Consider the following 27,768-nt stretch of genomic DNA (forward strand, 5'->3'; position numbering starts at 1 on the left):
ATTAATTAACTATTCTAGTTAACTAATTACAAAGAAATCGAATAACTAGTTAAACAAACTAAGTAATTATAACTCTTACTTAGCTACAACTAATTAATTACAACACATATTTAAGCTAGATATTTAAACGTTAAATAAGCTTGGAATGCAAGGGAGGCTCATGCACGTGCTTGATTTCCACCCGAAAAGCCACCGCTTTGCTGCTGCAAGCCTCTGTTTGCACATTTGAACACTGACAATTCTGCCCACTTCCAAAACACCTCTGCTCCACCTTACCAACACACTATGCAAATTTTACTAATGACCGACAAGGGGCCGGTCAGCTACTGGTGGTGGCTGTCGGCCACTGATAACCTGGACTTCCTTGTTGCAACAGAGAGTAAACAGAGCAAAACAATGTATTTCTCAAGGGTTGTTTGCACACTTTGCCTTTCCTTTTTATAGGGAAATCAAAGGAGGAACAAAATTTGGTTCATATCAAGCAAGCAATTTCATTGCATGATGGTTTGTGAAACCAATTATGCAAGTTTAATAAATGCAAAATAAGACCAAAATGACCATCACCCTATCATGCATGATCAAGGGCAATGGAGACCTAGGAAAGTGGCACATTTCATCACTTTTGAGTATGAAATGTCCCATTTTCCTTGTGTTCAAATTAACGTCTGATTTGAACACATGCAATGTAATACAAAGGAATACTTATCTTGTCACTTTTACTTGCCAATTTTGTTTACACATTTTAGTTACCAAATCATTCATTAATCAATTTGTCCATTGGTGAGTGTCTTCTAAGATGAAAGAAGTGTCAACCAAGGGATAGTTTAAGTCATGAGAGAAGCTTTATGCCGTTGATAATGAACCCTCAAATGAGGATTAAACCATTAAGCATGAGTCTCAATCTCAAGCTTAAACAACCTTAAGGTTGAAACAACCCTCAAAGAAAATGAAAAAGTGAAGAAATGAGGGAGATTGCAGAGATTATAAGTGTTGAAATTAGGTGAGAAAAAGCACTAAAACATGCAATCAACTCAAACCAATGGTGGTTAAAGCCTTAAAACACCAAGCTAGTGAAAGGACTTACACTACAACTATGCAATACAAGACTCAAAAGTACCAAACAGCCAAAGCAGTGGCAAAACAACTCAAAACAGAGTTCAAAACATGCTGGACTTGAGTCACAAAAAGCTAAAACATTAAACTAATACATAGGGCTAACTAGGCATGAAAACAAGACACAATGAGGGGAGGCTAACCCCTCCAAATTTGGACTTTAAAATGAGTTTTTTGCTACTGAAAAACCTCTGAAATTCGGTGGTTAAAAGGCCCAAAACAATTGGTTTGATAGTGGTGAACAAAGGTACAAAAGCTTTACAAACAAATAAGCAAGAAGGGTGAACCACCCCTTAACTGAAAATGCCCTCAAACCAACACTTTTAGGCCACAAAAATAGAGTTTTTGAAAGTTCAAAACCAGCCTCAAAAGAGTTGAAAAAGATGGCAAAGCAAGTGTGCAAAACAAGTATAAAAGGAGAGTGTTATACCTCTTGAAGGGAAGACACAAATGAGGCAATAAACCAAGCCAAAACCTCCACCTAGAGCTCAAAACAAGTCCCAAGCTACCTCAGCCTAAAGACTAGCAACTTTTGTTAAGGATTGATAGACAAAAGTGGAGTGTATCTAAGCAACTATGCACAAAATTGCTAGAGAGAGAGAGAGTGTGTGTGTTTTGTTCCAAAATTGCTAACCCTCCAAAATGGGGAAGGAACCCCCCCTATATATAGAAAAACAAGCCTTGAGCTTAGAAACATCCTACCATACATGAGTAGGGAAATGCAGCTCAATGTGCTAACAGCTGGCACAGTTGTCAACAAATATCTAAAAAAGACACTAGTGGCCGTCGGCCACCACTAGTAGCCGACCAACCACCACTGATGGCCGACCGGCCACACCAATGGCTGACAACCATGAGCCATGGCTGACAGCCTAAGGTGATGGCCAATAGGCCACCAAAAGTTCCGGACTTGAAACACCAAGCTTTTGGTCCAAAGACAGGACATCCTACCGAGGACTTTGGGCACTCAAAACGAACAAATGGATTCATAATCATCGAGTGCACAAACGATGACGTCTAAGTCTTGAGGTTGGTCAAAAATGGGGTATCTACACCAATAATGCTGAACTACCAAATATATAAAGCCAAATAATAACATAACAACTAAAATCTTCTTTACCTGCGGAGAACAAGGTGGTTACATAGCCCTATTGCTATAAGATTCTACAAGCAGATAAATAAAAACGCATCATAAGGGAAAAAGCATAAAATGAGAAGAAGAAGAAAAAAAAAAAAGCAAAAAAACAAAACAAAGAACAATTAAAAATGGCCAACGAACATAGTGAAAAAAATTTAATACCATTTCTCCCCAAAACAAACAATAACAAAATAATAATACAAGAAAATAGTGCACTACCTCAAAATAAACAAGACAAAATAACTCCTAATATTAAGCACAGAATCCCAAAGACCTTAGCACAGAATATGATCAACCAAATTAATTTTTAGCTCAAATTGTAAGCCAAATTGCAGAATAAAAATGAAAAAAAAAACTAATGAGAAAGAAATACCAAGAAACAAATATAATCTACCAAAAATACATAGCAAACCTCAAAACACCATTGTGTAAGACCCCTCAAGAACCTAGAGTTCCCTTAAGGGTTTTCCAATTTTAGATTCAAGAAATTAAATTTTTTTAGATAGAATAAACATCATCAAAACCATTTCATTCTTCTTTTCCACTTATCAAATCCATTTTTGAAATCAACAACAATTTTTACCCAAGAAATCATATATATATAATAGAAACAAATGAGAATGATGATGAAAAATAATCCACAACAAACCCTAAATCATCAAACCCATAAAACTAAATAAATCAAAGCACTTATCAAACCCGTTTAACAAATCAAACCATGGCAAGAAATCATATATATATATATATATATATATCAGTAACAGATCAAAATGATGACAAAAGGGACCTTATCAATCGGCGCCTTCCCTTGCCTCGCTGCCACCTCCCCTCGCCTAGCTGTCGGAGTCATCTGCCGGAGTCACATTGCCTTTGTCTCCACCTTGTTTCGTCTCTGCGTCTCTCTCAAAGATGGGTTGGGTTAGGGTTACGCAACAAATGAGAGAGAGGAAACGAGGCTGAAAATCAAAGGGGGAAAAAGTACAAAATGATTGAGAGAGAAAGAGAGATAAGTGACTAAGAAGAAGAAAAATGGGGGAAATTTTGAGGGGAATTTTGGGAATAATTTGTTAGCAGTTTTTTTTATTTTTTATTTATTATTATTTTTTTTTTTTTGCAGATGTGGCAAACGGGCCTAGTCTGAACAAGTCAAAATAAATTTGTTTCAATTTTTGAAAATTATTTTATGAATTTTTAATTAGTATTTTTTTTATTTTTAGTGAAATTTTTTAATATTTTAATCAATTAAATTATATTTTAATCAATTAAAATATTAAAAAAGTTCACTAAAAATTTTAAAAAATAAGGATTGAAACATGAAAAATAGTTTTCGAAAACTGAAACTAAACGAAATCGATTCAAACTCACCTATTTAATAAATGGGTTTGATGGAGGTGGAGTGCAAGCGGTGGTGGAGGAGAAGTGGTAGTGGTAGTGGTAGTGGAGTGGCGGCAACGATAGTGGTAAAGTAAGGTAGTGGTGGTGAAAGAAAAATGGTAGCGACAGTGGTGGTAATGGTAGTGGTGAGGCAGTGGTACTAGTTGTGGCGGTGGTGGTGGTGGTAGTGGTGGAAGTAGTGGAGAGGTGATGGTTGTAGTAGTGGTGATATAGTGATGGGGACGGGGGCAGAGGCAGTGGAGTAGCAGCAGTGGTGGTGAAGTAGTAGTGGTGGTGGTGTAAAGTTGATAGTGGTAGTGGTAAAGTGGCAGTGGTGGTAGTGGTGGTGGAAGAGAGTTAGTGGTGGCAGTGGTAGAGTGGTAATGGCGGTGATAGAAGATAGGTGGTGGTAGTAGTGATAATAGTGGTAGAGTGATAACGGTGTGAAGTAGTGGCAAGAGGGAGACAAAGTGGTCGCTAAAAGTACATTTTCTTGTAGTGGATCGATAAATCGAGAGGGAGCTCGGTAAATAGAGAAGAAGAGAGGGAGAAAGTGAGCAAGACGAACACAGTGGGGGAGAGAGAGACAGACAGACAGACAAATAGAGAAGCAGACAGAGAGAGAAAAAGAAAGAGAAGAATAATGAGTGAGAAAGAGAGAGAAAGAGATAGAGAGACAAAGACAGAAAAAGACAGAGAAACAAAAGATGAGTAAGAGATAAACAGAGAGAGAGAGAGAAAAAAAAAGATGAACGAAAGAGAGATATAGAAAAAGAGAGAGACAGAGAGAGAAGAGAGATGAGCGAGAGAGAGAGACAGAAAGAAGAGAGATAAGCGAGACAGACATAGAGAGAAAAGAGATGAGAGAGATAGAGAGAAGAGAAATGAGCGAGAGAAGAGAGAGATAGAGAGAAGAGAAATGAACGAGAGACACACAAAGAGAGACAAACAGACAGACAGACAGAGAAGAGTGATGATTGAGAGAGAGAAAGAGAAGAGAGACAGAGACAAAGACAGAGACAGAGACAGAGAGACAGGAAGATGAAAAAATTGGTGAAAAGAGAAATATTATATCAAAAGAGTAAGACGATGTCGTTTTTTTAATTTTTTTTGCAACAGAAAAATGTCATTGCATTTATTCAAACCATTTTGTGACGATATATATATGAAGCCATCTCAAAGCCAAAATATTTTTTTTTTACTTTTTTTTTTTTTTGCAACGGTACCTATTACAGTCGCAAAAAACTCACTTTTTTTTTATGACAACAGCTGGTGTCGCCGCAAAAACTCTATTTTTTCATAACAACAATCTCTACCGTCGTAAATACTCTCCTTTTTTCGTGACAGTATTTTCTACCGTTGCAAATACTATATTTTTTTGCGACAGCAAATTTTGCCGGCGCAAAAGTTTAGCAACAGTATTTTCTGCCGTCGCAAATACTCTTTTTTTTTTTGCAACAGCAAATTGCGCCGTCGCAAAAAGTCACTTTTTGAGATGGCAAGTGTGCTGTCGCAAATGCTTCCGTCTTTTAAGCCTACTTTTCTTGTAGTGTCTGTATCACTGTTTATAGTGGTTAGGAGACTTGTGAGTTGGAACCAATCGGGTTAACTCATTAGCCAAGAGTATGTGCACCTCATTAGGAGGTCAAACATTCAATTTTTCTTACTTGTATGATGTACATGAAAAACTCTGCAAAGTAAACAATTTGTATCGTCGAAACAGAACCCATAGCAGATCTCACGGGCCTAGACAACACTCTTCATTCGAGATTATGGACTAGAGGGAATCCAAGTCCTAGAACAGTGCCATAAATTAAGAAAAATTTTAGTTCAAATATTAATAACTAAAATCATATATTTTTTCATAAATCTATAATAATTTTATGAAATTACCATTCCCCCATAAATTAGGCTCTTTTTAAACTAATATTAGCTAGACAATTTTTAATATTAGCTAGACTATACACACAATTGTTATGTTGATACGAAAAATAGAGGGGAAATTGGAGAAATTAAAAGGAGAATGTGCGTATAGATGAGGAAAGTAAAATAGTGTAGATGACCAACTGTCTGCCTGTGCAAATGTTGGTTGATAGTGCCTCTTACTGCCTCTATCTCTAAACGAGCTTATGTGACTAGTCTCCCTGACTTAACTGCTTACGGGCTTTCGTTCTCATCTATCTCAAACAAATGCATTTTGAATTCTACTGTATGTATGTAAAGGACGGAGGATAATATGTTTCACCACTCTCATAGCCAGAAACTTGATTCACTTTCTTTGGTCATTGTTGTGGCAATTATAGGCGATGGGCTTCACCATTTTCTTGTGATGCTCTCTCCATCTAGACTACGCCTAGACAAAGATGAATATTTAGTAGACCCCTTTTGTTGTATTAGAGTCTATCGAATTTTCACAATTTGTTGATTTTTGAAAACACTCACACTTAATTACTTATGTTAAATTCCCACATCTTTTTTTATTATTACGTTTATTGTAATAAGCCTATCCTCTTTTCTCTGATCATATTCCAAAATAAAAATATCAAATTATCAAAACCGATTAACATATCTATAGCAATCTTGTGACAATTTCCCCTTCAAATCATATCAAGGGAATATCATATCCTTTATAACCTAAAAATTCAGTGCAATACAGTTGATCATTTTTCCTTTGATAGGTGTGTTTTATGCAACCAATGAGTTGATCTATAGCTAACTTCAAATTCTTCATTGCCTGGATGAAGTTGTAGGTGCCATATGAAAATAGGGAAAAATTAAGACCACTAGTCTCCAAGAAAGCTAAAGCAAGAACCCCATGGATGCCTTGGTCATTAGCTATTTAAAAGACTCTACGAAGTCCACATACTGAACTAAGAAAGGATTCACCTTCCCCCTTGTCCTGCTCTTCATCAAAAGAAATAAATAAATAAATCTACCCTTAATTTTGAAAACAATCCATACGACAGGACAGGACAGGACAGAGTAAAGCTAGCAATTAAGAAGCTTCCATTCTCTTTCCAACTCTACTCCCCCTCCAACTATAATAAAAAAAAAAAAAAAAAAACTCATTGCCCAAAGATCTCTAGCAATTTCACAGTGAATGAGAAGTTGGTTAACCGACTCAGAATCCCCATATAGAGCATGCATGAAAGTTCAACTCAATTTGACTTGTTGAAAAGACAAAGGCATGCTATCCAAACTAAAGAATATATGCACATAACAGGAAATCCAAAAGACCCAAAAAAAAGAAAAACTCAAAAACAAATGTTTCAACTTGCAAACCATTGGTTGTTGTGTAAGTAATAATTTGGAGCTTGGGTAAGAAAAAGAAAATGAATACAGTAAAAGTTCTTCAACTTCCATTTCAAAACATATAAATGTTTATTTTGTAGAATGTACATGAAAGGCAAAAAAAAACCTGCAGGACTCTATTGGTTAGGTTCATATTTTGACAAAGGCTTAACAGACATTTACATATTTGCAAAGAAGTGACAAAGACCATATCTCTACATATAAATGTCTATATTATATATGTGTGTTTTTTCGGCATGTCAATGGAGTACAGACATCACTGGTGATGTGGCTTACTTCTTAAATATGTCAAGAACATCCTTTCTAGTGCTGACAACAATTGGAGAAGAAGAGAAACCACTTTGTTTATCTGAAACTAATAAGTGATCCCCTTGCTTACCATCTTCACCTTCTCAAGATCAAATAGAAGTAGGGATGGCAATGGATAACCTACCCCGTGGGTATCCATGGAGACCCAACCCAAATACATGGGTTTACCCCTTTTTTCTTATCCATTGGGTAGGGTAAGTGGTATTCTTGAAATACCCACAGGAGGTGGGTTGGGGATGCGTACCCACTAATTTTCCCATATATATATATATATAAAAGATCCACAACCAAAGCTAAATATACATCCAATCTTTTTATTATTATTATTATTATTATTTTTAAGGTTCGCAACCATTTTTTTTTTAATTTTTAAGATTCAAAACCAAAGCTAAATATACATTCAATCTTTTTTCTTTTTTTTTTTCAATTTTTTTTTAGGGTTCACAACCATTTTTTTTTTTAAGATTCACAACCAAAGCTAAATATACATTCAATCTTATTTTATTTTATTTGGCTCAATAATAAAATAAAATACACATTAATTAACATTGTCACATTATTCTTGTCAAATTTTATGCATAACTACAATTTTTTAAATTTATTTTAAAAAATTAAGGACACTGTCTAGTGCAGGTTTCGGTTTGCTTTTCTATGTTATTTTTATTTTGTTATGTATTGTAATTTTCAGAATGGTTTGTGTGGGGATATATTTTATGAGTACCAACACGCAGCTAAGGTGACGCCGACGTGTCAGTCGAGGTGCCACGTGTCCTGGTCATGATGCCGAGGTTATCTCAGCGAGGCCGAGGTTACCTCCAAAGATATCGGAATCCGAGATAAGCGGATAAGGCACAAGAGTCCTAGAAAGGGGGAAGACTACAGTTGGGAAAGGATAAGACTCTTAGGGAGTTTATCCCAATCCTACTAGGAGTCCAAGATTAATAGTAATCCTAAGTCCATTAGATCTAGGCTCCTGTTGGGACAAGGATTAAGTTAGCTATAAAAGAGAGGCATCCCCGTGGGTCTAAGGTACGCAATTTTATATTCTGAACAGTGAGATTTGCACTATTGATTATCTTTTAGAGATATACTGACTTGATCGTCGGAGTGCCCCCGGGTGGACGAACCACCGCCGAAATCTTCTCTTTTTGTTGCAGGTTAGCCAAGTGTTATCTATTCTATCAGTGTTCTCCAGCTAAATACTGAGTTGGGCAGTGCGATCGGAAAATCACTCACACAGATTGCTTGTTCTCAAATTTCAAGTAACGAGTATAAATCTATTTGTTTATGTTATCACACAATTTATACAACATATATATATATATATATATATATATATATGAATGTATTTGAAAACAAGGAAATTGTATAGAATCGAAACAAGCATGAGTCGTGATTGGTTAGAAAGCATAGATACAAAGATTTATTTGCTGGAAAAACAAAAAGAGGATACAAAGTCTTACTAAATAATTTTTTTTAAAATAAAAGAATTTTTCTTAGTTATGAATAGATTTAACTGAAATCAACTTATTTCCCAATGTTATGCTTCATTTATTTAGATAGAAAATATTTTTTATAAAAAAAATTAAAAATATATATTTTTATATTTGGTGGTGGTGGTGATGGAACGAAGGTGAAAGTAGAGATTGTGACATAGTAGTGGGGTGATGGCGGCAGTGATGGTGGTAGTGGCTATGGTGATGGTAGTGTGATAGTGAAGGTAAGAATAGTGGTGATGGTATTGTGAAATTAGTAAAAATTTAATTGAAAAAATATTTTTTGTTTTTTAAAAGTAACAAACAACAAAATTCGTGGGGGACTAAAGGAAGAAGATGGAGGATGGATTGGATGTGGTAAGGCATAGATATTTTAAAATGAGTGGTTCAGATTTGTTAAAAGGTATAATTAGATTTTGGATAAATTAAAATGAATGGTTCAAATTTGCTAAGAGAAAGATGGTTTAATATCTAAAATGTCCATGGCTAAGAGATCAACAAACAATTCCTTATTTATGCCCTGATGCAATTTAATACGGGTCTTATAACACTTTCTTCAAACAGGTTCTTTTACATTTTATTTCTTCAAACAAGCTCTTATAACATTGTAAACAGGTTCTTATAAAATAAAATAAAATAAGATTGAATGTATATTTAGTTTTTGTTGTGAACCTTAAAAAAAATAAAAAATAAAAAAACAAGTTGTTAACATTAAATATATTAAAAAAGAAAGAAAAAAGATTGAAGGTATGTTTAGCTAAAACCTTTAAAAAAGGAAAAAAAGGAAAAAAAGGAAAAAAGAAAAGTTGTTAACATTAAATATATTATAAAAGAAAGAAAAAATATTGAAGGTATATTTAGCTTTTGTTGTGAACCTTTAAAAAAAAAAAAAAGTTGTTAACATTAAATATATTAAAAAAGAAAGAAAAAAGATTGAAGGTATATTTAGCTTTTGTTGTGAACCTTAAAAAAATAAAAAAATAAAAAAAAAAGTTGTTAACATTAAAATATATTTAAAAAGAAAGAAAAAAAATTGAAGGTATATTTAGCTTTTGTTGTGAACCTTTAAAAAAAATGATTGTTAACATTAAATATAAAAAATAAAAATAAAATAAAAATGGAGATTAAAGTGGGTTGGGAAAAATCCAAACCCATTAAGAAATAGGGAGGGTAGTACCCATAGGGAATGGGGAATGGGAAATGAGGAAAATTTATTATAGGGGAATGGGGATGGAGAATTAATATCCACCCCATTAACCCCCATTGCCATCGCTATCTAGAAGATGATGATCCAAATATTTGTACCATTAAGCTTCCACCTAAAGGACACGGACCCAAAAGACATTTTAGTATGAAAAATATAAACATCATCAGAGAATATCATGGAGCTTCTATTCTATTGAAGGAAGGTCAAATCAATACTCTTGGTTAAAGTTAATTACAAAGAACGTCACTCCTACAATTTCGAGCTAATAAAATGCCTAGAAGACAAACCTTCAATTGTATGATTGTATTTCATAGATTGCCTGGTAGAGAAACATGACATAATATTTATCAAGCGTTCAATAAACATGAACGCATTAGATTAGAACCACCTCTAATCGACCTCATGAGATATGAAATGGCAAAAAACACAAATCCCCAACATTTTTTAAGGGTATGTGTAAGCATGCTTAGTTAAAAGCTAATCATGAGAAGCCATGTAACCACAAAACAATTTTGTTTTCTTTTTGGTAAATAAATCAATAATTATAGTTTTCTCTTGGTTTTATTTATTATGACCAAGTTTGCACTTTCTTTGTGCATGCGTCGTTATGTGTGCATATAGGTGTGAAATAAGGGCATCTTCTCAAATTTCATGCAACCAATTTATCTCCTAAATGTTCATGTTAGACTATAGGCTAGGTTAACAATTTTCGTAAAACAAAATTGGTCAGGTCTTGTATTGGTTTATAGGAGTGTTCGTAAGAGAGTAGAATGTGTTGGTGCAGTTAGTATCTTGACTAGAGAGCTACTCATGATTGATGCAAAGAGTCTCCCTTGCAGTTAAAGGTATAACCTACATGATCACTTTCATTAGTTTTAGGACGTAATTTTAACTGGTAGGCACCTCATCTCAACATGTTTTTGTCTCTTTCTACTTTGATGGTTTTAAATTGTCCAAAAAAAAAAAAAATATCAGGAAAATTGAAGAATTAGGAGTCCACTCAAAACCCCACCCAACTGGCTTGAGTACCTAGACCTGCAAAGAACCAGAGATATCTGCTCACTTTGTGCTTGATAGTGCACTCAAGCGCAGGCCTGCCAGTAGAGATCCAAAGAACTATGCCCATTATGCGCTTGACAGCAAGCTTGAGAGGGCTAACTCACCTTCTATGCTCTTGCTTCAGGATTCAAATGAGAACCCTTAAACTACAGCGAGGTGTGCTCGCTACCCTCTTGACAGGACAGTTGAGCGGGCATGCAGAAATTGGATCACTTCGATTCTTGATTTGATTTGGACTCCCATGCATATAAAAACACTATTTTGCGTGATTAGGATAAGAGACACAATATATAACAGGTTTTGCAATCTTGAGAGTTGTACCATATCAATGATTTTAGTGGATCTGTACGTTTACATTCACAAAAATGCCAAATCAATAAATATACATATACACAGATATATAATACCATATCAATCCATCTCGAAATAAAAAGTCCAATCCAACTTTAATAAATTATTGAACAATTCTGAATATACATCCTTGCCAATACATACCTATATGTACTGGCAAAACAAAAACGGTGCTAACATTGCCCCTACAATATCTTAATGAAAGAAAATAGAGTTTTGAACTGCAACCACTACTAAAAATCAGACTTTTTGCGACGGTCTCAAACGTCGCATAAAGTCCATATATCGTCACAAAAAGTTTTTTCTGACGGAACGACAATGGGAAATGGGGGGTGGCAGAAGGGGACGTGATAAAAAGTATTTGCGACGATTACTAACCATCGCGTTCTTGTAACGACGGTTAATCAATGGTTTTTGTGATGGTTTATATAGCGACCCCGGTCTTTTCTCTTTAGATTATTGTATCCGGACTTAGGCTCCGTAGATCCTGTCATTATTTATTGGTTGTTGTTGTCCTTTAATCTCTTTGTATTTGAAGTATAGGTTGTGTTGGACGGGTCTGGTACAGGTTGGATGAATTTTGATGCCAATAGGTGATGCCCAGATTTTGGCCTTCACGCTCGAGCGGAGGTTTTAACGCTCGAGCGGGCCCTTCGTTGTTGCTTCTCCGCTCGAGCGGGAGTTTTGACGCTCGAGCGGGATTTTCCATCTCCCAGTATTTTGCTCTGCAGTTCTTCCGCTCGAGCGGTAGTTTTTACGCTCGAGCGTGATCCCTTGTTTTTGCTCCTCCACTCGAGCGGGGAGTTTGACGCTCGAGCGGGTGCAGCGCCTGCAAAACTTCTGAAAGGGTGCAATCGACGCTCGAGCGGCTTTCTTCACGCTCGAGCATGATTCTGTGTCTTACGCTCGAGCGGGGCTTTCTACGCTCGAGCGTAGAGTCGACTACATCAGTCCGTGATTTCACTTTTCTGATCACTTTTTGACCTACTTTTCATCTCTTAACTTTTAAAAACCGCCCCTTGAGAGTTTCTCTCTCTACTCTTACCTTCTCTCCAAGATTTGATCTATTTCCGGTGGTCTTCTACCCTAGTTCCTTTGGAAGAAAGGTAAGGCTTCGCGAGAGCTTTGTTTTAATCTGAGAAACTTGGGATTTGGAGCACGTGGGTCTTTGGTCTTCATCTCCATCTTCTCCATACGGGTTATTTTCTTCGAGGTAGGGATTTTCCTACTCCAATTTATATGTTTTGTTCTAAGTTTGGTATTTTGATAGGTTGGGGACACTTTGAAAATTTTGGGAACAAAACCTAGTTGAATTGCTAAATTGATTTGAGTAATTAATTTAATGGAATTGGGGAATTTGGGTAAATCCATGGAATTGGGGAATATATTGATTAAATGGTGTGGTTGGTTAATATAAATCACTCGCCTATTGAATTGTTGGTATATTTATTTTTTTCGAGTCTAGAAATAACTGCTTTGGGCTATCGGTGGAGAATAGTCGTGCTTGTTGTAGATATTGCATGCGGATTAGGGAAAATTGAAACTAATCAATTTGTTTAAGTCATAAATTTAGATTATCGAATTAATACAGAAAATTACATGTATTGATTGAGCATTGCATATGCATATTGTTTGGGAGGAGATAGGGGATGTACTCCACGGTTTAGGGGAAGATAGGGGATGGACCTCTAAACCGGATTTTTGTTTGGGAGGAGATAGGGGATGGACTCCATTAGCACCATTTTTATGTGTGCTTATTATATTGAAGTGTTTTTACATGATTATTGATACAGCACTAAAATGTGTATCAAATGGGAAGTATGAAGTGTTTTGATACGAGCATGAGTCTCGTTTGTTTTGTTGATATTGGAAGTAATGTGAATATGATATACAATTCACTGTTGTAAGTTGGCCAGGTTCTGAGCCATGTTGATAATAATGGAAAGTGAAATGTGTCTTAGACATTAGTGTCATGGGACTGTTTAACGATAAAATTGATTATCTTAGTTAACCATCTATTGAATGCTATAGCTTTATTCAATGCTTATATTTGGTTTAGTATTTTTCTACTGGGCTGTGGCTCACCCTTTATGGGAACATCATTTTCAGGTTCAGGTGATAAGCTACCTCCACGGACTTAGCCTGGAAGGATTTGATGTTTGAGATTTTGAAGACTTGTCTTTAGTTCTATGTTTTATTTTGTTATTTTTTTTGAGATTTCATGTAAACATTCAAGCCTAGGGCTTAACTTGTAAATGAGTTAGTACTCATCCTTTTTGTGTCCAAGTGTTAGTTTGGAAAGATGTAAGCCCTTAGGGCATTTATTTTGATGTTGCAGGATGTTACATGTGATGTCTTTCAATAAGAATACTCTGATGAATAACTCAAATGATTCATTTTCTTTTATAAATGCATGTTAATGTTATGGTTATTATGGGTTTATTTTGAGGGCGTTACAACTTGGTATCAGAGCGTACCGGGTTTGAATACTTTGGGTACGTGGGAAGTGATTAGTATCACAATGGGTTCGTCTCGTTTGATAGAGACTTAGTGTAATATTATATGCTTACGTGATAACATGTTTATGTGACTATGTGGGTATGGAATGTAGTTTCTAGGATGGTGATTTGACCCTTGAGTTTCTAGTAGTCTTGTTGGAAAGGCACCTGATCACTGCTGCTTCCAACCGGAACTATAGCAACGCATTGGGACTATCATTATCCAGGAATGAAATTCGTAGGTGCTTATGTGATTATGTGCTTACGTGGAATGAATTATTGTTGTCCCATGCATTAGGACGCGAGTGTTTAGTTTCGGCACATTTAATAATGTGCTAACGTCTTTGTTTCCTTTATTAGTATGTCAGGACGAGGACGAGGACGCGGTAGGCGCGGTAGGCCGGGTAGGCAGGAGGTGCCTGTGCCAGAGGAGATTCCAGCAGTTCAGGAGGGAGTTGGCCAGGCCAATGTGGCCGAGCCAGTAGGCCAGCAGGCTATGGGCGCTCTAGCCCGAGAGATAGCAGGGGCATTCAGGGAGTCAGTAGGCATTCTCAGAGCTGAGAATCAAGCTCGGGATGTCGTTGCAGATGCAGGACCCTCCTTTCTGAAGAGGGAGTTCTTCCGGTCTAATCCGGATGAATTTGTGGGTGATCCTAAAGAGCCGCTTAAGGCAGATGAATGGCTCGAACAGACAACGAAGACGTTTGAGATGCTTGGCATCGAGGACGAGGGGTTGAAGGTGACCTTGGCATCTTTCCAGTTGAAGGGGGATGCGGGTCAGTGGTGGAAGTTCACTAAAGGTCGTATAGGAGGTACATGGGAGGCTTTTGTGAATGCTTTCCAGGAGAAATTCTTATCTCCAGCAGTTAGGGAGAAGCTGAGAGACCAGTTCTGCCAGCTTAAGCAGTCGAGTTCTTCAGTGGCCGAGTTTGAGGCTGTATTTACTAGCTTGTCCAGGTTTGCACCTGAGTTGGTGGCGTCTGAGGAACGCCGTTGTATTGAGTTTGAGAGGAAGTTGAGGCGTGGCCTCAAGCTGAGAGTTGGGGGAACTATGATTCGGGATTATGGGCGTATGGTTGATGCTGCAGCCCATATGGAGATCATGATGCAGGAGGAGGAGGAGGGACAGAAGGGCTTCAAGAGGAGTCAGGATGGTCAGAGTGATGGTAGGAGGCAGAAGAGTTTTAATCTTCAGCAGTCTCAGAGTAGCTTTTCTAGATCGACTTTTCCTGTGCCGAGTGCTAGTTCGGGGAAAGGCAGTCAGGGAGACATTACCTGTTTCAAGTGTGGCCAGTTGGGCCACAAGTCTCCAGTTTGTCCTCAGAGGGGAGGAGTGCAGAGAGCAGCATCATCTTCGGCTCGATCTCAGAGCCAGAGTCAGGGGAGAGGCCAGCCACTCTCGTGTTATCAGTGTGGTCAGCCAGGGCATATGAAGAGGTATTGCCCGCAGTTGGGTGGCACACCTGGTGCATCTGGTTTGAGGCAGATTCAGGGTTAGCAGCCAGCTCAGTCGGGTCAGGCCTCGAGGGCCAATCAGGGGGCTTCATCGTCCCAGTCGGTGCAACAATCTTATGCTCCTAGGGGTGAGCAGGTTGATCAGAGGTCGTCTGGGCGCGTGTATGCTGTTACCGCGCAGGATCTTGTGCCGGCACCATCAGTAGTGAGAGGTACCTTCTTGTTTTGCAACTCGGTTGCTAATGTTTTGATTGATACGGGTGCATCTCATTCCTTTGTGTCTGCTGCATTTGCATCTGTTTTGGAGTTGGAGTTAGCACAGTTAGCATCTCCTATTTGTGTAGTGTCGCCTCTTGGGGGTGAATTGATTTTGAAACACGGTGTTAGGGGTTGTGATATAGAAGTTGATTACCATAGAATCCCATTTTCCTTTGTAGTTATGCCTATGAGAGGTTTCGATGTTATTTTGGGTATGGACTGGCTATCGTCATACCGGGCAGTTATTGATTGCTACCGCCAGAGGGTCACTTGTTGTACCGTGAGCGGAGAGTATTTTCATTTTCTGGGGGACCGGGTTGGTAATGTGTTGCCATCAGGGTATGTTCCGCGAGGACGGAGTGAGCTTAGTGGTCTACTTGCCAACCTTTCGATTAGTGAGGATGATGAGACCCAGATTGTGTTGCCAAGGGTGGTTTGTGAGTACTCGGACGTCTTTCCCGAGGATCTTGTTGGTTTGCCACCGCATCGAGAGATTGAATTCTCTATTGACCTAATGCCCGGCACGGCGCCGATTTCTATGTCACCTTATCGTTTTGCCCCAGCCGAGTTAGTTGAGTTGAAGAGCCAGCTCCAGGAGTTGCTAGATAAGGGCTTTATACGTCCTAGTGTTTCACCGTGGGGGGCACCGGCTCTCTTTGTTAAAAAGAAAGGTGGTGCTTTGAGACTTTGTATAGATTATCGGAAATTGAATCGGGCTACAGTTAAGAATAAGTACCCTATGCCTCGTATAGATGATCTGTTCGATCAATTAAAGGGTTCCCGTTGTTTCTCGAAGATAGACTTGAGATCGGGTTATCATCAGTTGAGAGTCAGGGACGAGGATATTCCGAAGACGGCATTCCGTACGCGGTATGGCCACTATGAGTTTTTGGTGATGCCATTTGGGCTCACCAATGCACCGGCAGTATTTATGGATTTGATGAACCGGATATTCCGGGAAGTTTTAGATCGTTTTGTAGTCGTTTTCGTGGACGACATCCTTATCTATTCACCTTCAGAGAAAGAGCACGAGGAACACTTGAGGGTGGTGCTTGATTTACTTAGAGCCCATCAGCTTTATGCTAAGTTTGGGAAGTGTGAGTTCTGGCTAGAGGAGGTGAAGTTCTTAGGCCATGTAGTTTCTAGGGAAGGGGTGTCTGTTGATACATCCAAGACAGAGGCAGTGCAAGATTGGGTACAGCCTAAGAGTGTGTTTGAGATCCGCAGTTTTCTGGGATTAGCTGGGTATTATCGCCGGTTTGTAAGAGATTTCTCCAGATTAGCTTCGCCTTTGACTAGATTGACTCGGAAGGGAGTCAAATTTGCTTGGAGTGAGACTTGTGAAAAGTCGTTCCAGGAGTTGAAAGTTAGACTGACCACTGCTCCAGTCTTGATTATTCCGGAGAGAGGGTTGGGTTATGCAGTCTATTGTGACGCCTCACGAGAGGGTCTTGGTTGTGTGTTGATGCAAGAGGGGAAAGTGGTTGCCTATGGCTCACGTCAGTTGAAAGTTCACGAGAAGAATTACCCTACGCATGATTTAGAGTTAGCAGCTGTGATATTTGCCTTGAAGATTTGGAGACATTATCTTTACGGTGAGAGGTTCGAGGTATTCTCGGATCATAAGAGTCTGAAATATCTGTTCACACAGAAAGACTTGAACTTGAGGCAGAGGAGGTGGATGGAATTTATTGAGGATTATGACTTTGAATTGCATTATCATCCGGGAAAGGCCAATGTGGTGGCCGACGCCCTTAGCAGGAAACCTGTTGGTGACATAGCTAGTATAGCCATCCGAGAGTGGGAGATGTTAGGTGCACTTGGAGAGTTTGATTTGCTTCTGGGCGAATCCGTTGAGGCTGCGGCCTTGTTTTCTGTTGTTGCACAACCTACACTTGTGACTCGAGTGTTAGAGGCTCAGAGGGGCGACCTTGAGATAGAATCCCTCCGTGAGAAGATTTCTGGTGGGAAGGTTGAGAAGGGTTTGACGGTGTATCCCGACCTCAGTGTGAGATACCGAGACCGTCTGTTTGTGCCGGAGTCTTGTCGAGAGGAGGTACTCCGAGAGTTCCATCATTCACGCCTTGCGGTGCATCCGGGAGGCACTAAGATGTATCGGGATTTGGGTCGCCAATTCTGGTGGCGGGGTATGAAGAGAGATGTGGCAGCTTTCGTATCTAAGTGCCTTACTTGTCAGCAAGTGAAGGCCGAACATCAGAGGCCAGCGGGTTTGTTGCAACCCTTGCCTATTGCCGAGTGGAAGTGGGAACATGTCACTATGGACTTCGTTGTGGGTCTTCCGAGGACTCAACGGGGTAGCGATGCTATTTGGGTAGTTGTGGACCGGTTGACTAAGTCGGCGCATTTTATTCCTATGCGTGTTAGAGATTCAGTTGATCATCTGGCCGATTTATATATTCGGGACATAGTGAGGTTACACGGGGTTCTAGTGACGATCGTTTCAGATAGAGATCCTCGTTTTACTGCCAGGTTGTGGCAGAGCTTGCAGAGTGCCTTAGGCACTAAGTTGACCTTTAGCACAGCTTATCATCCTCAGACTGACGGGCAGTCCGAGCGTACTATTCAGATCCTTGAGGATATGCTTCGGGGTTGTGTTCTTGACTTTGGTGGGTCGTGGGAGAGGCACTTGCCTTTGGTGGAGTTTGCCTACAACAACAGCTTCCAGTCTAGTATCGGTATGGCACCGTTTGAGGCCTTATACGGCCGACCGTGTAGGTCTCCTGTTTGTTGGGCCGAGGTGGGTGATGCACCTATGTTGGGTCCGGAGTTAGTGAGGGAAACGACGGAGAAGGTTGAGCTTATCCGTAAGAGGCTTGTTACAGCCCAGAGTCGTCAGAAATCTTATGCCGACCGTAGGAGGAGACCTTTGGTATTTGAGGTGAGTGATCATGTCTTTTTGAAGATATCACCAAGACGGGGATTGATGAGGTTTGGGAAGAGCGGGAAGTTGTCCCCTCGATTCATTGGTCCTTTTGAGATCCTTGAGAGGATTGGCGAGACTGCTTATCGTTTAGCTTTGCCGCCGCAGTTGTCCGGAGTACATGACGTGTTTCATGTGAGTATGCTTCGGAAGTATGAGCCGGATCCATCACATGTATTGGATTGGACCGATTTAGTAGTTGATGAGGATGTCTCGTATGAGGAGAGACCGGTTCGAGTCTTGGATAAACGGGATCAAGTCTTGCGAGGCAAGACCATTCCTTTGGTGAAAGTTTTGTGGAAACATCACGGGGTGGAGGAAGCCACATGGGAACATGAGTTGGAAGTCCGCGAGAAATATCCGGACATGTTTATTGATTTGTAATCTTGTAGTTAGATTTTGTAATATTGTCAAACCTTAAAGCTTTTTATATATGTCTTAAGCTGTAAAACATTTAGAATGTTTTGGTTAATGGAAATATTTTGGAACTTACCTCGAAATGGAAGTTTAATGGAACATTGTATATATTGAATATATTGAAAATTGTTGAAATTGAAAGAAAATTGCATAGTGTTAATGCAGGTTGAAATATATGTTTGTTTTGCATATTGTGGCATGCCTCTTAGTTGAGAGATGGAATGGCCGGTGTTGGGTCAAGTTGTTTATTATTGAGTTAACATATTGTTGGAATTTGAGAAAACTTGTTTTTTTTAAAACCTTGTGCTTAATTTCGGGGACGAAATTCTTTTAAGGGGGGGAGGTTATAGCGACCCCGGTCTTTTCTCTTTAGATTATTGTATCCGGACTTAGGCTCCGTAGATCCTGTCATTATTTATTGGTTGTTGTTGTCCTTTAATCTCTTTGTATTTGAAGTATAGGTTGTGTTGGACGGGTCTGGTACAGGTTGGATGAATTTTGATGCCAATAGGTGATGCCCAGATTTTGGCCTTCACGCTCGAGCGGAGGTTTTAACGCTCGAGCGGGCCCTTCGTTGTTGCTTCTCCGCTCGAGCGGGAGTTTTGACGCTCGAGCGGGATTTTCCATCTCCCAGTATTTTGCTCTGCAGTTCTTCCGCTCGAGCGGTAGTTTTTACGCTCGAGCGTGATCCCTTGTTTTTGCTCCTCCGCTCGAGCGGGGAGTTTGACGCTCGAGCGGGTGCAGCGCCTGCAAAACTTCTGAAAGGGTGCAATCGACGCTCGAGCGGCTTTCTTCACGCTCGAGCATGATTCTGTGTCTTACGCTCGAGCGGGGCTTTCTACGCTCGAGCGTAGAGTCGACTACATCAGTCCGTGATTTCACTTTTCTGATCACTTTTTGACCTACTTTTCATCTCTTAACTTTTAAAAACCGCCCCTTGAGAGTTTCTCTCTCTACTCTTACCTTCTCTCCAAGATTTGATCTATTTCCGGTGGTCTTCTACCCTAGTTCCTTTGGAAGAAAGGTAAGGCTTCGCGAGAGCTTTGTTTTAATCTGAGAAACTTGGGATTTGGAGCACGTGGGTCTTTGGTCTTCATCTCCATCTTCTCCATACGGGTTATTTTCTTCGAGGTAGGGATTTTCCTACTCCAATTTATATGTTTTGTTCTAAGTTTGGTATTTTGATAGGTTGGGGACACTTTGAAAATTTTGGGAACAAAACCTAGTTGAATTGCTAAATTGATTTGAGTAATTAATTTAATGGAATTGGGGAATTTGGGTAAATCCATGGAATTGGGGAATATATTGATTAAATGGTGTGGTTGGTTAATATAAATCACTCGCCTATTGAATTGTTGGTATATTTATTTTTTTCGAGTCTAGAAATAACTGCTTTGGGCTATCGGTGGAGGATAGTCGTGCTTGTTGTAGATATTGCATGCGGATTAGGGAAAATTGAAACTAATCAATTTGTTTAAGTCATAAATTTAGATTATCGAATTAATACAGAAAATTACATGTATTGATTGAGCATTGCATATGCATATTGTTTGGGAGGAGATAGGGGATGTACTCCACGGTTTAGGGGAAGATAGGGGATGGACCTCTAAACCGGATTTTTGTTTGGGAGGAGATAGGGGATGGACTCCATTAGCACCATTTTTATGTGTGCTTATTATATTGAAGTGTTTTTACATGATTATTGATACAGCACTAAAATGTGTATCAAATGGGAAGTATGAAGTGTTTTGATACGAGCATGAGTCTCGTTTGTTTTGTTGATATTGGAAGTAATGTGAATATGATATACAATTCACTGTTGTAAGTTGGCCAGGTTCTGAGCCATGTTGATAATAATGGAAAGTGAAATGTGTCTTAGACATTAGTGTCATGGGACTGTTTAACGATAAAATTGATTATCTTAGTTAACCATCTATTGAATGCTATAGCTTTATTCAATGCTTATATTTGGTTTAGTATTTTTCTACTGGGCTGTGGCTCACCCTTTATGGGAACATCATTTTCAGGTTCAGGTGATAAGCTACCTCCACGGACTTAGCCTGGAAGGATTTGATGTTTGAGATTTTGAAGACTTGTCTTTAGTTCTATGTTTTATTTTGTTATTTTTTTTGAGATTTCATGTAAACATTCAAGCCTAGGGCTTAACTTGTAAATGAGTTAGTACTCATCCTTTTTGTGTCCAAGTGTTAGTTTGGAAAGATGTAAGCCCTTAGGGCATTTATTTTGATGTTGCAGGATGTTACATGTGATGTCTTTCAATAAGAATACTCTGATGAATAACTCAAATGATTCATTTTCTTTTATAAATGCATGTTAATGTTATGGTTATTATGGGTTTATTTTGAGGGCGTTACAGTTTAACCTGACACAAAAAAATGGAAAAGAAACTTCACTTTTAGTGACGATGTTGGTTGCCGTCGTCAAAACCTTTTTAGTGACGGTATTTGATGTCGCGAAAAATATTATTAGTGACGGTCTAAAATATCGCAAAAAAAAACAGTAAAATTAAATTAATATCGTATTTGTGACAGCTTAAATCGTCGCGAAAAGTATTATTAGCGATGATTTGAAACGTCACAAAAAAGTAAAACTAAATTAATACCATATTTGCGGCAGTTTAAACCATCGCTAAATATTTAAACTAATATGTATATGCTACAGGTTAACCCGTCGCCAATAAAATGTAAAAAAAAATGATGATTACATTTGCGACAGTTATTGTTGTCGCAATAAAATTATTTTTATAAAATCAATATATATTTATTAATTAATTCCCTGTACAAATTATTAATATTTCCTAAAATAAAATATATCCACATCCACGTCCACATTCACATTCACAAAATCATACATATATATGTACCATGTAACAATTGTCAACTAAATATCTTATAAAACATTCTCCAACAATATTAATAATTTTGATATTCAATAACTTAAATTTTTGTATCTAAAGCAAAACAAAAATATCAACAATAAAAATAAAAAAACATACATATTATAGTTTGTTTTAATATCAACAATAAGCTCCAATATCGATATGTGAAGATATCATCACGTACTGAAAAGGGGTTGCATCTGCAAAAAGAAACACGCACAAAAAAAAAAATCATTTAAAATATACTTAATTTCATGCTTACAGAAAATGTAAAACATTTAATATCTATTTGAAAAAATAAATAAATACAAAAAAGATTATAAGCTGCACTATCGACATGCGAAGATATCATCACATACTTAAAAGGGTTGCACCTGCAAAAAAAAAGAAACCCAAAAAAAAAAAAAATCATTTACAATATAATTAATTTCAAGCTTACAAAAAATGTAAAACATTGGATATTTATTTCAATAAATAAATAAATACATAAATAAGATAAGCTCCAATATCGATATGTGAAAATATCATCACGTACTCAAAAGGGTTGCATCTATAAAGAGAAAACCAAAAAAAAATCATTTACAATATAATGAATTTCAAGCTTGCAGAAAATGAACAACATTTAATAGTTATTTCAATAAATAAATGAATACAAAAAAAAAAGGTTGTAACATATACATGAATCGAGCGCCACACAATGTATCTTCCAACAACTTCTCCAACTGTTCTTAGATCTCGGGATGTTTCCAAAAGAGCGTTTTGCTTTTAAGACAAAGACTTTGCAATTTTCAGGGCCAATTGGAAAACTATCAATTCACACAACAGATCGTCACTAATAAGAAGTCTCTACGCCAATTAGATTATTGGTATACGTGAACTATCCAAAGAAACTTTAATTACATCCTACGATGATGATAATACAATTAAAATCCGGTAGTGATTGAACACATTGTGCTATAATCTAAAAATAATCGAATAAACAGAAAAAATGAAAAGAGTTTGTAAAAAAAAAGTTTTCATAAACGGAAATTAGGCTCTAGATTCAAAATCAGGAATCAATTTCGAGTTCTGTCTTTCCTACAAGTCATTTGTGCCTAGTTATTCGTCTGTGTCAAGTTTCGTTGACATCCGATGTCGTTTAAGCATTTTAGTGTGTCAACCGATTCAAAGACAAGTTTTCATAAACAGAAAATAGACTCTAGATTCAAAACCAGCAATCAGTTTCGAGTTCCGTCTTCTCCTACAAGTCATTTGTGCCTAGTTAGTCGTGTGTGTCAAGTTTCGTTGACATCAGATGCCGTGTGAGCATTTTTGTGAGTCAACTGGTTCGGAAAAAAGTTTTGAAAGAACAAGTTTTCATAAACAAAAATTAGGCTCTAGATTCAAAACCGAGAATCGGTTTTAAGTTCCATGTTCTCCTACAAATCATTTGTGCCTAGTTATTCGTATGTATCAAGTTTCATTGACATCGGACGTTGTGTGAGCATTTTAGTGAGTAAACTAGTTCGAAAAGAGTTTTTAAGGAACAAGTTTTCATAAATGGAAATTAGGTTGTAGATTCAAAACTGAGAAACGGTTTCGAGTTTCATTTTCTCCTACAAGTCATTTGTGCCTAGTTAGTCGTGTGTGTCAAGTTTCATTGATATCTGACGCCGTTTGACTATTTTAGTGAATCAACTAGTTCGAAAAAGAGTTTCAAAAGAACAAGCTTTCATAAATAGAAATTAGGCTCTATATTCAAAACCGGGAATCAATTTCGAGTTCCGTCTTCTTTTACAAGTCACTTGTGCCTAGTATGTTATGTGTGTCAAGTTTTGTTGACATCCGAGCCTATTTGAGCATTTTAGTGTGTCAACCGGTTCGAAAAAGAGTTTGTAAAGAATAAATTTCATAAACGGAAATTAGGCTATAGATTCAAAACTAGGAATCGGTCTCGAATCCCCGTCTTCTCCTACAAGATACTTGTGCCTAGTATGTTGTGTGGGCCAAGTTTCGTTGACATCTGAGCTTGTTTGAGCATTTCACTGCGTCAACCGGTTCGGGAAAATTTTTGTAAAGAATAAGTTTTCATAAATGGAAATTAGGCTCTAGATTCAAAACCAAGAATCGGTTTTGAGTCCCGTCTTCTCCTACAAGTCACGTGTGCCTAGTATGTTGTGCGTGTCAAGTTTCGTTGACATCTGAGCCCGTTTGAACATTTTACTGTGTCAATCGGTTAGAAAAAGGGTTTGTAAGGAATAAGTTCTCATAAACAAAAATTAGGCTCTAAGCACTAAAATTGGAGGCAAGAAAGATAAGAACTTCAATTTTTATTGCCGTATCAATTAAACAAACTTGGGAGGCAAAAAACACTTTGTTTATAAGAGATGATACCCGGACAATAAAGATCTTACCAAAACTTTAATCTTCTTTGCAAAGAAGCAATGCTACCATTAGGTGGATGCCTAACCAAGCACTCTACTTCATTTGCATAACAAAGATACGACGAAGGAGTCCAACAGCAGCTAAACCTCAATTTAGATGCTGAGAGTTTACTAGAACCTAACTTTACTCACTTCTGGTCTGTGTACACAACATCTATATCATCAACTTCAAGTAACTTGGACATGAGTTCCTTGTTCAAGTCCATAGCTCCATCATCCACCTGAGACCTAACAACACAAAAATGTCAGTTTTTTCCCTGAAAATGGGTCCAAAAAACTAATGTTTGGTTGTATTAGAAGCTTATGATAACTCAATTGGTGATACAAATAATTAAGATATTAGATGCTTATGATAAAATTTCAACAGGTTGAACTATTAAGTTTAGCAAATCCATTTGTGGTGAAAGAGAAATGCTATGGGCATCCAACTTGTGCTAGCAACATACCTCGATAGGGGTTATCGGAAGTAGCTCAAATCCATTATCAGGTTCAAAAATTATTCTTTCATCGCATAGCTTTGATACTTTGCTACGTAATTCTCTGCTGAACTCACAATTTTATAATATCTACTAACAAAACCAACCAAACCAATTATTATAATTTTTTTCTGTAAGAGAAGAGTTATTACGAGAAAACTAAGAAATTATGTAAATCATATTATTGTCATCAAATTTCAATAGGTTTTCACTTGACAACATCGAGAATAATTCTTTGATGCTTAGAAGCTTCAAGCTATTTTAATTTAAGCCTCACCTCAGGCACAGCATTCTGCATATTTTTATCTCGTTTTGCAGCAAATTCATTAGTACTTAGTTACCTACCTACATTACATAGGCTCTTCCAAATGTATAAGTATGCATGTTGCATATTCAACATTGTATGTGTCCGACATGTGTGGTTGGACACTTACATAGCAAGCATATTTAGTAATTCGAGATAACTACAAAACTGTGCATAAAATGCTCTATGGCACCATGTGAACAACATTTTACCAAACTAAAAGAAGTATATTAAGAAATATGAATGTTTTTTTTTTGTGTCCCATATCCTAGAACATGGGAATTAGATGGATCGGACACTTAGACCCCCACCTGACACCCATATCCATCCATGCAAGCCATTCCATAAGCCTATGTATGATTCACCCACAAATGACAAACCAAGGTGTAGACGCGCCCTCGAGCCTCAATACAGTTCGGACTCAATTTGTGTCACGGTCCTGTATCTAATCTCACAGAGTGCAATGCAAGACCGATGAATCATCAAAGAGTCAAAATTTGGCAATCGTTTTGGAAAACAGATTTTTTAGAGAGAAGTGTCAAACATGGACTGCTTTGCCAGATACAGAGTCGCCACCTAAATATTTTATTTTGGGAGAAATTTAGGAAACCCTGACTCGTGCCTAGGGCCACGTGTCCGTCATCACCAAAGTTGCCTCGGCTCGGGAACTTGGGTACGATTGGGGAAGGCCACTTCGTGAGCACCCCCGCTCGCCTGATCAAAGATCCGCCTCTACTAACCATGAAATCTAGTTTTGAAAACATTATGCATTCTTACTCCAGTTATTAGCCTAGATTTACTATGTGATGCGCACAGCATACAAGTATAGACTAGGTCGCCTGAATTGGAACGAAACATCTCATGTTGGTTTTTGAAAGCGGTTTGCTACTCGCAAGTAGGCTTGAAATGCAGATTTTGCCACCCTCGGGTGGGCTTAGAAAAGATGGTTTTACCACTATTTAGTGGGCTTAAAACTCATAGTCAATGCATTATTCCAATTCAAATAACCCAACCTTCACCCACAGGCATTCGGGCAGTTATATCATATAAGCAAATAGCCTCATGGTAAAGCATGCTATCATGGCAGTCACTCACACGCGTGGAAGAATGGTAAAGCATAACCACTTACCGAGTACTCCAAGCCAAAACAGAAGCTAATTAGAAATCCATGCATGGTCCTAACTATACAGAAATGCCTAATGCAACACATGCAAAATGTAAATAAGATAGGCTCGGCTATTCTAAAGATGGCATGTGAAATGCTACAACTAACAAGTATTCAACTCGGAATTGAAATACAAATGCAGTTAGTATGATGCGCCGAGCCCGGTGCATGCAAAACAGATGACTGAATGCAAACATGCTATCATGCCATATGTTAATTGAAACATGCCCTAATCTAACCATCATAAGCTGGTAAATAAAAGGGAGAAAGACGTGGGGTTGGAAGACATACATCACACGCACGCACACTTATTACAGTTGTGCCCTCACTCGGAGGGTCCGAATAAATAATATACAGTCCGAATAAATAGTACAATCCGAATAAATACAAAATCCTAATTAATTAACAAATTAATCTAGGAAAGCAGGTAAATTAGCACGCAAATCCATGGACCACCTCAGCTCTGTTCCAAATGATGAATGATGCATGCTTGAGTTGCCTTGTGCAGAGATCCATTACGATGCCCCAGTTTGCCTCTGTTTGCAATTGTTCTTGGAATATTGTGCAACGCTCCAGAAGGCCGCTGATTTCTGATTTACTGCAATAGAGAGCAGCAAAGGGGCATGGCAAAGTATTTTCACATATGTATGCATGACTACTCTTCAGGGAGTGTAGTCCTCGATCCTCGTGCCACCAATCATGCATATCGATGCATGATGGTCGAGGAGTCGAATTGCACGACTCAATATGAAATGAATGCACATGAAAACACAACAAGACCTAAACTCCATCATGGTTAATCCAGAGTGTCGTCGACAGGGAATTGAGATACGTTCTGTCACTTGGAGTACGAAACGTCCCTCGTTTCCCGTGCTTGGGCTAACTCCTATCCCAAACACGATGCAAATAAGATGGCATGCATAATGTGACTAACATACAACCTAGTATAGGCAATGCTATGAAATGGCATACACAATGCGCGATGTAACATGGCATACACAATGCTCTAACATACAACCTAGCACACGCAATGCTAAGGACTGAAATGGCATACACAATGCATGATGAACTTACACCAACACGAGTGGACCTCAGCCACACTCACATCAGTGGCCATGAGATGAAAAAGAGACAACCGAAATGCGTGCACTCGTGCACGCATACTGAGGACCGAACCTAAGGCATAAAATGCCACTCTACCAAAGCATGGCAAGAGATGAAAGATGGCATACAAACATGTAATTTCTAGCTCTGAAACATGATGCTAAATGGTCCCAAAACATGGAAATATGGCACCCGATGCATGAAATAAGCCTCGAAACTCAAAGCTAGACACATGTATTGAATTATAACTATGCAAAGAAAGCATTATTTGGCCATGAAGTACAAAGACAGAGCCAAGGCAGTCCCAAAACATGCACATTTTTAGTTTAAAGCATGGCCAAAAAGTGCTAACATGATGGACTAAAATAGCATGCAAATTTGGCTAGCAAGCATGGTTTACATGGCATGTATATGAAGCACATGGGAACTCATCAAACCAGCCAAAAATAGTGAATAAAATATGACAAAA

This window comes from Camellia sinensis, chromosome 5 (genome assembly GCF_055761805.1).
Source record: "Camellia sinensis isolate YWXY chromosome 5, ASM5576180v1, whole genome shotgun sequence".
Lineage (NCBI taxonomy): Eukaryota > Viridiplantae > Streptophyta > Magnoliopsida > Ericales > Theaceae > Camellia > Camellia sinensis.